The following is a 14,226-nucleotide window of genomic DNA, read 5'->3' on the forward strand; positions in this document are numbered from 1 at the left end:
TACCCTTATTTTTTTTTAAAAAAGGCACCTGCCTAAGTGCCCAAGTTTTCTTCAGAGTGAAAGCAGAGGCAAAGATCTTTAAGATCCCAAATATGTGGGGCTTGGGCATTGCTGTGCTTTCACTCCTTCATACGCAACTACTACCTTGTTCCAACACAGACATCTCTTCAGCCCAGGTGAAGTCCTGCCATATTGTCTCCTGTGAGACCTGAAAGGGAACAGACATCCTTGTGTTAGTCCTCTCCCATTAGTGAGTGGTGTTAGTTTCACCCATAACAAAGATGGCTTCTTATGTTACTTAGCTACACAGCATCTGAACTGATCTTCATGGAAGTGAAAAAGTTGTTTTCACACTAGTTCACATGGTGGGCCCAGGGCTGTACACCAGTTACTGTTAGCTCTCAGAGGCATACCAAAACAGCATCAAAGCAAAAAGTTTGGTGAAAAAAGAAAATATTTTGCTTAAAAACAAGAGCAAACACTCAGTTTGGTGGGAGGCATCTTATATTGTTATAGCTGGTTTAAGTTAGGTTCTTTATGGAGAAGGAAATGTTCAAGCTCATTATGCAATCCATGGGGGTTGACAGATGCCCTAGACAGTTCACCAATTATAAAAACACTTTCAAATGGAGATTATCCTCTATAATTTAGAAAGTAAGCCTACATGATTATTTTAAATTAGAGGCCTAATTCTAAAGGGTGAGCTGAACCCTGTCTTGTAAAAGAGGTATAGTAAGTGTTCATGAATGAAATGTGCCAGATGCAGTAACTAGAAAACACAAGTTGGTGAGAGTTTACCAGCTTAACAGAGTAAGTGGAGCATAAAGTCTTGTTATAAATCCCTCTTTAATATATACACACACTAAATATTTTCACTGCCTTTTTTGTTTTGTTTTGTTTTTTCTTAAAAATTTCATTTTCCTCCTAAGGTCAGGATTTTCAGGAAAATGCTTCAGTCTGAGAACTCATTAAATTCCATTCAACTGGATGGGCAGCTGAGCCAGATTATACCTGAGTGCCTCTGAACTCTATCTCCACAAGCAGTACCTACGGATGGATAGCTCAGTGGTGCCAGAAGTAAAGCACTTTACCCACCCATTAGGAGCTTGGGTTCTTACTCGAGTGTCATTTATTTACAACCAATTCTGGTATGTACACTGGTGGTGAAGATAAAAACTTCTGAACAAAAGAATACAAAGTTACAAATATGTGTTGCACTATGTAGAGTATCAGCTTGTAAGATGAAAGCTATTACTTCTCAGGAAAAGCAGTCCAAAATACAAATATTCCACAGTATCTAGAAGTCTGTGAAAGTAAGGGAAATACTGATGAAATAAAGCTGGTAGTAGACAGGAAATTAAACATAAGTTTACAGTGCATCTTAAAAAGACAGCTGTCTGGGGCTCCATTCAGAAACACATTCCTGCCTTACAAAAAAAAAGGTCAAGGTTTGTTAAGACTTTTCCTGAAAATGCTTGTTGTAGTTATTGACATGTAGTTAACAGATAGATGCAGAAAAACAGCATAGAAATGATTGTGATAAAGGAAATCAGAAAATAAAATTAAACACAATATGTAGTTTCCTGCAGCTTCTGATTAACTAACTGTGAAAGGGTAGCTTCACTGAATAGAATATCAGTTGCAAAACCTTTGGTCAGCCTGACTAGTGTTAACCCTGGTGCAAGGAAGCCAGTCCAGACGCAAATATTGTCAGAAACATAATATATGATGCAGTAAAAGAACAGAAGAAAAAAAGAGCAAAAAAGGAATGTGTGTGTGTCAAAGGAGAAATTTAGAAGAGATCTGAATTATATGCTGGATTTGCACACACTTTCTATATGATATTGGTCAAAACCACCAAACCTGTTTCTCTTAGCTTCCTTCCTCTAAACATCTGTGTTGTTTTCTTTTATTTTGCCTGTTATGGTTACATGTATGATCAGTTTCTACATACAGTACTTCCTATAAAAAGACCTGATTTATACTGCTGCTATAACTTCTATTACTACTTAGTCACCTTCCCTAAGACAGGAGGGAATGCGGAACAGAGGAAATGAAGGTATTCCTGTGGTACCCAGGGGTGCTGGAGGACTTGTTAGGTTTGCTTAAAACTGGCCTCAGTGAAATGCAGTGAAATTTGCTGTCAAGAGCTCTCTGGTGGTAGGAAACAGGAGAAGAGTCATACAATGACATTTCCATCCTAGGGATGTTACACATAGCCGTGTGACTCTTTCACTTTCTTTAAACACACATACACACAAAGACACTTGCAGTAATCTGGATGATAGAGTGCTAGCAATCAATCTGTGCAGATGGTTTTTAAAGCAATTCAGAAGTACTATTTCTCAATAGGACAGAAGTACCTGCTGCTCTTTTTTTTTCACTATGAAAATAAATGCATAAATGACAGCTCAGATTGACATATTTTTCTGGTTTTCAGTTGCTATCAATTAATAATTAAACTGAAGGCAGCTAGGTAGAAAAGCTAGTTGTAATTAATACACTATCAAGGAAAATTGATCAAAGCTTCTTTTCAGACTCATGGATAAATCCTGCAACATTCTCTGTCAGTGGACCTGTTATAGATTTATATGTGGAATCACCTGGCAAAAGTTTAACTCAGAATCAAACATTAAGTCAGAATCAAACTTCTGAGCTTCCTTGTTTGTTGTCTTTTCCCTTCTTTCACTTATGTCAGTATGAGAAGCCAGAACTAAACGTAGAACTCTTTTCTTCTAGAGGACACTGTTTTAACATGTGCATTTTGCTCCAGGGGAAAACAAAACACACATGCACACACAGAAAAAGCAAAAATACATCCCCCAGCTCTCCCCCAGTTCCTTACTAAAGCCCTAATTCCAGCTTTAATCTAGCCTACATTATTTTCCTGAGCATTCAAACTTTTACAATAAAACCATTTAGAGAGTAAGCAGTTTTATTGTTGCACTAAGTACACTGTGCTGTGTCTGTACTTTTTGAGTGAGCCTAGAAACAACAGTGGAAGAAAATACTGGATTATTAGGTTATACTCCACAATTTGTGTCAACAAATAGCTTCTACTTTTCTAGCTATGCTACCTGTCTTTCACTGTCAGCTGTCAATGGCTTGCTTCTTTTTAATGAATGCTGGGGCCTCCAGAGTTCCCCCAGGCACATATACATCAAGAAAAATGCTGAGATTTGTCAATTCCCCTAACATCCATTTAGGATTATTGTCAACATTTATCAATCTATAAGCAAAACATTCCCTTGAGACTAATTCTTTTTGATGGTTAGTCGAGGTAGGGCACCCAGCAGGGAAAATCTTGTTGGTGTGTAGCAAGGATGTGCTGCCTTTAATGCCTTCTTTTTATCAGTGATCTTTGAGACTTCTGACTACTTCTAGGATAGAATTTCTAATTTCTCTTTGTGTCAAAAGCTTGATTTTGTAATGGTGTCTCTGCATTCATATAGACCTGCCCTTCTTTGTTTCAACTTTGGATAGGCATAGAAATACCTCTGTCCTAAGAATAACATAGGGGCTTTGGGTTTTGGTTTGGGGGGTTTTTTGTGTGTGTGGTTTTTTTTGTTGTTTTTCTGTTTTTTGGGTTTTTTTTGTGGGTTATTTTTTTGTGAAGGTTCCTACACAAATGTTTAGTTTGCCCAGGTAGAAAAAGAATTATTGAGTAGCCAGGAAATTGTTCTAGTTGAAGTCCATTCAAAACTTTGTCAGTTCTTTAGAAACTGAGAAAGTACTATTCTATTCCACATGGTAAAGAAAGCAGGTGCACACCAAAGAACTGATATTGTCAGGCCACTGGTTATAGTAGGCTATATTAGTACTTTACATCTATTATCAAGAAATTAGTTTGATGTAAATGATACCTAAGGTACTCCAGAATAATTCTCAGAGACATCTGTCTCCACTTTCAATTGTTCAGACATATACCAGTTTATTAGGTTTACTAAGACAGTCTCATGGCATTTCAGTCAATGAACAAATATGTTTATTAGCAAATATTCTTAGAAAGTCCATTTAAGATGTACACATAAATCTATAGGTAGCTTCTATAGGAAGATAATTCAAATGCTTTCCAGCCTCCCTGATTATCTGTGACAATTCAAAGTATCTGGAAACTATTTGGAAAACAGGTGAAGATTCTCAGTGTGCAGAGGAGTCCTGTGTAGCACAAAGCTTCATAATATAAACAAGTTTGTAATGGTTCTAGTCAAAAGTTCATTTAGCTCCATACTCTACCTGCTATAGCAGGAATAATATGAGGACCAGGAAGTGTAATCTGTCATCTGCATATGCTCCCAAACTTCACAACCCAAGGTTCCTGGGCTCCCTGAGCTGGACTTATGGGTGTAACAGCTCATTTCTCACATGTCCAGCTTAGTTCTGAGCCCCTACGAATCATTAACTTCAGTGTCCTGTGTTTAATTTCATGTATTGTGATGTAGAATTGTGTGAATTACTGTTACGTGAACCTACCATCCACTTGCTGCCTGTTTCCTGGGGATTCTCAATGAACGTGGTGCATTTGCTTTTAAGGAGTCTTAACACCGGCAAAAGAGTGGTGCATAGACTGAGACATAAACAAAAAGTAAAAGAAAAAAAGAGCAAAAGAGTACAAGCACTTGAAGACCTGAGGTTTTAGCTGAAACTGAATTCTTGTTCTTAGGAAAAGCAAGTGCCACATGTACAAAATTAATATGCTTTTGAAAGTTTGACAGGTTCTGAAAGAAAACTGAAAGGGTTCTTATTGGATCCAGTGCAGTAAATGGTAGGTTATGTCTGTTTCTGTTAAGGTATGCACACTTTTGAATTTTGGTTCTGAAGTGTTTGTTCCATGTACCTGTTATTTTCATGCCTGTCCAGGTTGGTCTTCAAGTCATGGCTCATCAGGCTTTCTGAAAATCAGTGAATGAGAGAGAAGGAAAGAGTTGTGTGAAATCAGCAAAGCTTGCTTAAGAGTACAATATTTCCCCCAGGTAGAAATGAACTTGATAACAACTATGAGAAATGCCTGGTTACTAGAGATAAGCTACCAAGCCCTGTGTTGTAAGAGCAATTTAATGAGAATTCATATTTGTTTGTGAGACTGTGGGATTTGAGTAATAATGAAATTTCTCTGTCACATCCAGCTAGTTAAAATTTATGCCAATGGCAAATGATGAAGAGTGGCATGAAAGTACAGCACCTTAGTAAAGAAAACTGGCCTACAGTAGAGAAAATTGCAATATTTGGATTTAGCACTAGTGAAGTGTATTCTTTAAGCTGGAGTGTACTGCCACCTCCTTAAGGAAGTTCTCTGCAGTACCCAAGCAAAGTGCTCAGGCAGCACATTAATGTTTCTGTATCAGAGAGAAGGGGGAATTGGAGCAGAAAGTGAAGAAATGAGACTTCAGAGCATGGAGCGAAAGAAAAGAGAAGCCTTAGTGTACAAACAAGGAAAAACAAAGAGAAAGGCATGAAGAAAAATGACCCATGAAAGGTTAGAGCTCACAATGAATGGGATTGCATGTATGGCAATCAAGGGAGCAAGAAGTCCTCCTAGGTTGACTAAGCTGGGCCAGTTAAAAGGCATTCAATCATAGTAGTGATTATTAGTCCTTTAAAACTTATTAAACCTATTAGAAGGCTGTTGAGCAATTTTAGAATTTAAACAGACAAGCAACTGTATTTAATTTTTTTTTCCATATATTTTCTTTTGTCTTTTTCCTCTCCTTCTTCCTTCTCTTCATTTATTTTATTTCATAGGGTTTGTTATTTTTTTCCCCTCCTTTGCATCTTTCCGTTTCTGTCTTTTTGTTTCCTTTCTTCTCCTGTTTCTTCCTACATTTTATTTAACTGGAGATTAAAGGGGAAAGGCTGTGTGCCCTTTACTACCAACACTCATTACATTAGGAGGATGGGATGGCAAAATAAAGGGTCTGGAATCTTTCAAGCAAAGCAGAGTATTACTGCATACACAGTAAAATCATTCATAAGAGGAGTTTATAAAGGAAACAGTAAACACCAGCATAAGTGGCAGAGTTTGGCCTTGGCCCACAAGCTCCATCAGGCAATTGAATGCTCATCAGGCAAAATGTTAATGCAGCCAAACAGCTGTGTGTTCCTCAGAGAACCTGCAGAAACACACGATCTTAAAAGAAAAAGAGATCTTTCTCTTCTTTAGATTCACAGATATTCTATACAAGAGTTGGAATTTTAGTCTTGCCTTAATCAGGTCTCTGTTTTCACCTGGAGAACAGCAGGGATACTTGGTGCATGGACTCTTGGCTTTAGATAGTTATAATCCATACACAGTGTTGAACCTGTAATTACTTGCTGGATTGTAGTAAGGGACATTTTGTCACCCTGGACACATCCCACTCTAACTGGCCCAGGTATTGCCATCCCAATGCAGAATGATACTCCCTTGGCTAACGGGAGTAGACACTGTATCTTGCCCACATTTGCTTCCAGTGCAGAGGCCAGAGTCACAAGGCACATAGGAAATTGTTCTGGATCAGTTTTAATCCATGTGTATATGAAAAGACAGATGCTTGTGTGCTACTCTATAAATCAGAGCTGGCACAGTAAACACATTCACAATGAAGAATCGGTGGTGCTGTGAAATGCAAGAGCACTATGCACTGTCATCTGCTGGGATGAAGGACAGCTTGCCAGTTTTCTGTAAGATATCCATGATCTGAGTGAATGATTGAGTAGAGGTGGCTCCAGCTTGTTAGATGCAAGGTGAAGCCGTGAAAGGCTCAAGAACACTTCCCTCCCAAACTGCAAGAAATTATACAGCCAAGGGGTTAGAAAAGCAGCCAAGCAGCATTTGTGGAATTCACAAGGAGCAAAGTGCTATTCTCCATAGAATGCGTGTTTATTTTGATGTGATTGTCTGTGGGCAGCAGGGTATGAAATCAAGCCACACAAATGACATTTTACACTATGGCAACTTCACTGCAGTCTGGCAAGGGTGGACAGACCTTAGTGCAAATTTAACTTTTCTCTTGTTGATGTTCCTTGTTACTGCTAGGTGAGGAGGAGCCAAGGAATTGTATGAAAGCCTTTGCTGTAACTGTTAGAGAATTAATTATTTTCCCATCTGCTCCTTTTTTCACAATGACAAAAGGATAAATCCTTCTGGTAGGCTTATTAGGGTAAGCACCCTCTGTCAGGGCCTTGTGTTTGAGGGAAGAATCATATGTGAAATGTGTATGACACTTTATTCATGCTAATGAATGTCCATAAAGACTACATATGAGAGTGTCTATAAGGTAAGTTCATACCTGCTGTTCATCAATGTCTGTAGTGTTGCAAATGTAGACAGTAGGTATGTATGAGTCAGATGATGTTACTAGCATTTCCGAGACCTCATTAACCACATGACCTATTCACTTGCTATTAATTCATTAATCATTTTCTACTGTAAAAGACTGTTTCATAGGAAAAGTTAATTATTTCTACAGCACTTGTTCTCATATATTCTTCATTTTAAGAATACAGAAATCAGATTTCATTTTTTTAGACACCTAAATATCTCATTTTCTAACTTGATGAGTTCTGGAGTTTGCCGTAGTATCAGCTCTTCTGCATGTAAAGATTCTTCTTCAGCACTTTTCATATGAGAAAGGAAGTATATTTCTGACAGAATAGCTAACCACTGGAACAAACTGCTAGTGGATTCTGTTTCCTTATTAAATAAAGGCTGCCAAAAGATGTGCTTTATTCAAATGCAAGTTATTGGTCCCTACAGTGATAACTAGAAAACACCATTTGACTAAATCATCATAGAACTGTAGAATGTTTTGGGTTGAAAGGGACCTTAAAGCTTACCTGGTTCCACTCCACCCCCACTTCCTGCCGTCATCAGGGACACCTTCCGCTAGATCAGGTCTCTCAAAGGCCTGTCCAACCTGCCCTTGGACACTCCCAGGGATGGGACAGCCACGGCTTCTCTGGGCAATGTCTCACTACTCTCTTCTATTCTTGTCTTTTATGCTCTTAAACATATGAGATGAGGATTTGAACAGAGGAAAAAAAGATGCCGGTTTCTCCTTTATAGCCTGAATTCTGTGCATGTCATTCTATATATAAATGTGTGATAATACCAATACAATTTGTCAGGCATTTTCTGGAGGGATACAATTTTTTTGCAAGAAATGTGTTGTAGAATAGTGTAAGTTTCAAGAAACATGAAAAGGGAGAGAATAGGAAATGCATGAAATTGGAGTAAAGATAAGAATAATAAACTCACTGATAATTGGTAGACAATTGTCAATAAATATATTTATAAAAATGAGATGATACTTTATTATTTCATCAAAGCCAAGTTTAATGTTTTTTTCACCGGAATTTGTCATAAATATTTCACTGGTATATGCCAGTGTTTAAATATTTATGGAAGGAGAAGAGCTCTAACACAACCTATTGGGATTGTACTTAAAGGACTGAGACAGGATATTGGAGATCCAGGTTTAAATATCTGCTCCATATAAGACAGCTAAATATCCTTGTCATTCTTAGAATGTTCTTGATTTTCTTTCATTTCAAAATTGGGAAAGAATCTGGAAATGAAAACTGGCTTTGTCCTTTATCTGTCATAAATTTTTCGTGATAAAATTAAAATACTTTATTTCATAGGCCTATAGAATTTTATTTTGTTGACTTAAACATTGTGTAGCTACTGTTTTTCTTTACTATAGTGGTATCTATTTAAAAATAAAAGGCTCGTTGAAAAGTTGTAGGCATAAGTTACTCTGCAACATCTTAAAAGATACTTAAACCAGCAGTAGACATGATTTCAAACAAATCCTGTAACACAAAATTCTTTAAGAAGCAATCATCACTCAGTGCTAATATGGGTATGTTTATGTGAGTAAATATGGGAGTAGATTTTTAGGCACTTTGCGAACTTGAATAAATAAATAAATATTTATTATGATGTTCATAATAATAACATAAAAAGAGGCTTCTTCAGTCCCTTCGTACTGTGCTGCCTAGGCGCCTTCAGAGGCTGTGTTATGAGAGACTATATTTTGTATAGAAATACGGAAAATATTGTTTAAATATGAGCTATGCTCCTGCACAACTTTGTGTCTGAAGGTCCGGACTCAGGAATGTATCAAGACTTTAAATGTTGAATGAGACTACAGTCAAATTTGCTGCTTTTCCCATGACTTCCATCTCTAAGTGGAAACATTATCGTACATCTATGTCACAGAGGTAATATGGAGATACACTAATGTATACTTCCAATGGGTGACTCTTATAGATTAGTAGACCAAAAGAAGAGTGCATTTTGAATACACATAATGCCATAATAATGGTATCAGTTTTATTGTGTATTTTTACATGTGTCTTTATAGTCTCAGAAGTGGTGAGAATAAAACCAATTTGAAAGTCTCAAGTTTGTAGAAGGTACTTTAGTTCTGCTCTGACACTCTCAGGAAGGAGATTTGTTTTCTTACTAGGCTCTTAAGGCGAGCATTGTCTAAGGTTTTGAAAGGCCAACCACTTCTTTATTCACATGGTTTTAATTTGTGGGGTTTTCTTGGGTCGAGGAGAAAAGGGTAAATGTCTAAATAGTGAAACTGACTAGATACAAAGAGACTTGTAAGATTCACATCCTATTTAGGCATCTAAATAAGTAACCAGATTCTTAAAAATTTTGGCATCTGGCAGGTCCTGCTAAGACCAGTTTCCTGAGAACAATGGCAACTGCTGCTTGCCGAGCCCTTTTCAGAACCTGGCCTTTGTGCCTGACCAGTTTCAGTTCTCCTCCTACATGGTCAATTAATGAGTTCATTTCCCCTTGTGTTTGTGTGAGCCTTTGACACTTCAATGAGAGAGAAAAGAAACATTTCCTAAGAGGAATTACAGTAATCACTGGCAAAGGCTTAGAAACAGCGGTACTACTTGACCCAACTTTGAGCATACTATTCATGCCACTAAAAATATTTGTTGAGGTCTGGTAGTCTTTTCGATACCATTCTGCTGGTTTCCAGCCCCCAAATCTGAATGAGCATCCCCTGTCGCCTACTGAGTTACTGGTTGTATATTAAATTGATGTACATAATACTGGCCACTGTTCATAACCGAGACATTGCTTATATAGGGTGGACTTATGACCACCTTCTAAAAAAAGCAAAGCTCCTCTGAGTCCTGCACTTAAGCCTTGTAAAGGAGGGGCCTAGCCACCATCAGTGGATTCCTGTTACAATAGGATTAGACAAAAAGCTACTACAAAAGATTCAGAATATAATGATACTCTTGATGCTTTCACTTTTGATGTCTTAAAAGCTGTCTTTGCATTATATGCTGCTGGCTCTATTGCAGACTCCAGGGCATTAGGGTAAGTGAACATGCAAAAAAAAAAAAATCAATCTCCAGCCTCAGATAATGGAACTACTGGTGCAGATGGTCACTAAACACCAGCAGTTTATAGGCTCCACTCTAGGGCTTGAGTTGCCGAGACGATTCCCAGTGGAAAAAAAAGAAAAAACTTCTGAAAAAAATAAGGAATGTCTTTCTCTTTAATGGGGTATGCATGTACTTCATTGCACTGACTTTTAGTATTTGACTGTAGCCTAGTCTGCATTCACAGCTTGGTACAAACTTGGGGAGGGCTCAGTTTGCTGTGTTTTAATTCCATGTTCAGTCTCTGACTCTTTTAGGTCTCGGGTATCACAGTTCATACTGGAAAGTGTCAAATGCACGGCCAGTGTCCATGACAATATATTGCAATGTTGTGCAAGTTACACAGGAGAGCGCCATTGTGTGCAGTTTTTCATGTAATTAACCAGGAAATAGACCTTGTTGGGCACATAAAACCTTGGACAACTAAGTTTTTATACTTGCAACTGATGCTTTCCAGGGGTCTCACTGAGGTTTCATCATCACAATAATAATAAATGCCAGTATTCTTATGTATAGGAAAAATATCAGAACTTAGTGAGCACAACTCCATATGTTTTAAACAAGTAAAATATACATTTAGGAAACAAATACAAATTTGAAATGATTTTTCCACTTACCCACTTAATTAAAATGGCAATTCAGGTTCTCATGAATAAAATTCAATATCCAAATTCTTTTGGGCATCCAGTGACTTTTCTTTACTTAGAAATGTGTATGTATTAATGAAACTAAGGTCTGCAACCCGGAACAGTGTTTTCAAAAACACTTAGTTATTTCCATAAAAGCAGAGTTTGCTCTTCAGAATAACACAGCTCATATGGACTTCCTGAAAGTAATGAAATCTCAAGCTAGACAACTTGTGTGCACAAAATTTAGGGAAAGGAAAAAGGAGGGATAAGAGAATGAGTAACATTGAAAGAAAGAATGGGAAGACATTCAAAGGACACCTTTCTGCAAACTTTTTAGTTTCTATGCTTTTTAAACTATGCTTTTTGCATTTTTTATAACCATTACTAGATGTGTTTTTATATATTGTGGATATGAAGCAAACCAATGGATAATATAAGAATCGCCGGATTAAATGAACTACTAGGTACATTTTATGGATAAAATTAATTGAATTTCTGTATTTTTTATCATATCACCTAATGTATCAATGAAGACCAGAACAACAGTTACAGAGCTATGCTAATCTGTATTTTAAATTCCATATGGAACTTCTGTGGAAACAAAATTGCTAAATAATTTGGCTTCTTGCTGTGTAATATTCATGCATTTTAATACAGTCCACTTACACTTGTTTGATTTTTACAGCATCTTAAATTAAAATTATCTTTCATTAATGCATACATTCTCCATGGTTTTGTTTTACTTGCTCTTCTGATGATATGTTAAAATATGCAACAAAGAATTTGTTTACTTTCTTTTCATTTCTTTTATTTGGAGTTTATTGATGCACAACTCTTTCCAGGGTCCAGTTTTGGCATGGCATTTTTTAAGGCTTTTCTGTTTCCTTCTCTACTGTGGTTACAGTTTCTCTGGGAGCATTGTTTTACACAGACTAATACAAACCTCTGCTCATGTACAGCAATAAGGAAGAAATCTCATAAGATATCAGTATGTTTTTTCACATAGTTGATGTAGAAAGACAGTGTCCTCTAGGGTGCAATTCAAAAGATAGGCTCTCTTCTCTTCTTCTCTGTCCCCAAATGTTACTGCAAAATCAAGGATGTCTAAGTAAAATCAATAGTAATGGTCAAGAACTTGAAAAAAAAGATATTTCTTACAAAGAGTAATAGAAAGGGTAGGTACTTTGAATAGATACAAATCTGGAGCACCATGATGAAATGATGTGATCTGAAAACCAGAATGGTCTGAAAAAAATTGAAAAGTCCAGGGAAAATGAATAAGAACTTTTCTTTGTTTTCCTGGAATAAGAACAAGGAGTTATAAAAGATGTGAAATTCAAAATAGAAGAAACAAAACATTTTCCCATGCACCTTTGTCATTAAACAGTGGAATTTAGGAAGCAGAGGAGCTCATGGCCAGGTTAAAAAATGGATGTGCATTTATAAGACTGTCGGGACCTTAATTAAGAAAGATAAATACTCCAAAGGGTTTTTAAACATTCAGGTCTCAAACATGTTAGAAATCAAAACAAGATGTTTCTGGAGCTGTTTATTCCATGTACACTTCTTGTTACAGAGTTTTGTTAGGTCTTACAAAGCAACAGTTTTAGTTCTGATGGAGAAAGGTGCATTGCCATAACCAGCTGGGGCTGGCACTGTGCCTGTACTCCATTGCTAAATAAATACATGCAATTCTATGTACTTCTATGTGTTGAGGTGTGAGTGTTGGTTCCAACATAACACAATACTGTTGGTGTGTAGAATTCCTCCAGTTTCTCCTGTTGCAGGATTTCTCACATGCTGCTCCTGCATTTAGAAATTTGAGGAAGGAAAGGAAACATCTGGAGCAAAAGCAGAAGGTGAAGAGGTTAATGACTGATGGAAAATACTGTACTTACCTCCAGTTCAGTAGCAGCAAGGACTCCTCTAACTCTATATTTCTTTCCACAGAAAAACTCATGCATGTGTTTACAAAACTATCAGTGTTTGGTGGTGAAATGCCAGACCTCCTTCACTTTCTTGTAGCAATCTGGATGTTAAGGGGTTTTGTGTACATAGGACCAAAGTGGCTACAAGGATCATGTGCTGCTTAGTGAGCAGCACAGGAATTGTGTTCTCAGTTCAATGTAGGAGCTCAGCAGTCCCTGTGGGTAATAAACTGGCAGAAACGCTTTATTTAACTGTAGCCCCTGAAATAGGTAGTGAGCTTTCTTAAATATTCCAGTTTATAACACTAATTAATGGCATTTTACTAATTGTAATAAAATACCAATTTATAATAGTTCTTCTCTTGGTGACTTCTGTGTTGGATCTCTACTGGTGTTTGATCCCAGTAGTGAGAATAAACTCCAGTTGTGCTAAATTATTTTTGAGGTAGCAAGCTATGTTTTTTTAGAGAAACTATCCAGCCACTTTGGTTTCAAGCTGCTGCTTTCTCTCTATTTAGAGGAAGTTTTATATTGTGCTTTTCCCACATTCTTTAATTTCTTTGGAAAATGTGAAAATCATAGTGCAGCATTATTTAAAATAGTGGTGAGCTCTTTTTGCCTTTTAGACAAACTACAGTACATTATAGGCTCATTTTCCCTCAGGTTTTATTCCAAAATTTCCCTCCTTTTAGAACATTAATTTTGGCAGCCCTGTGTTTTGCTAAGGCAGGCAGGCTGCCTTAGATTTATATTCCCCTCTGAAATCAATAAAATAGTAATGAAGCAACAGAAGACACAGTCGGGCTCTTACACCACAGATTCAGACCCCATGCTGGGTTAATGTACTAAAAGATTGTGCAACAGCCAGATATTCATCTAATGAATTTCCTCTTTCTTTTCCCCCTTTTTTCCTGAACACTCCACATTTCGGTTCGCTGCTCCTGCTCTCTTCTGCTTGCACCCTTTCATGTGACAGCAAGTTGAACTTTACCAGCTGTTGCAAACAAGGAGCTGTGTGAAAGATTGTCAGGCTAGGAGGGGCAATGATGACTGGCTCTCTTGGCACGAGGAGTCCAAGGAGCAGACAGGGAGGTGAGGTCACTTGTGCACATCTCTGCCTGGAAGTCGCTGCCTGTCAGCTTGCAGACATGCATTGTACAAATGGAACAAGCCCCCCAGTGCCAGCAGGGATTCTGCTTAGAGAAAAGGCCCCACAAATGTTTTTGCATCTCAGAAGATGTCCTGGGAGAAGTAACAAGAAGGTGTGGGGG

Source organism: Melopsittacus undulatus, chromosome 3, assembly GCF_012275295.1.
Source record: "Melopsittacus undulatus isolate bMelUnd1 chromosome 3, bMelUnd1.mat.Z, whole genome shotgun sequence".
In the NCBI taxonomy this organism is placed as follows: domain Eukaryota; kingdom Metazoa; phylum Chordata; class Aves; order Psittaciformes; family Psittaculidae; genus Melopsittacus; species Melopsittacus undulatus.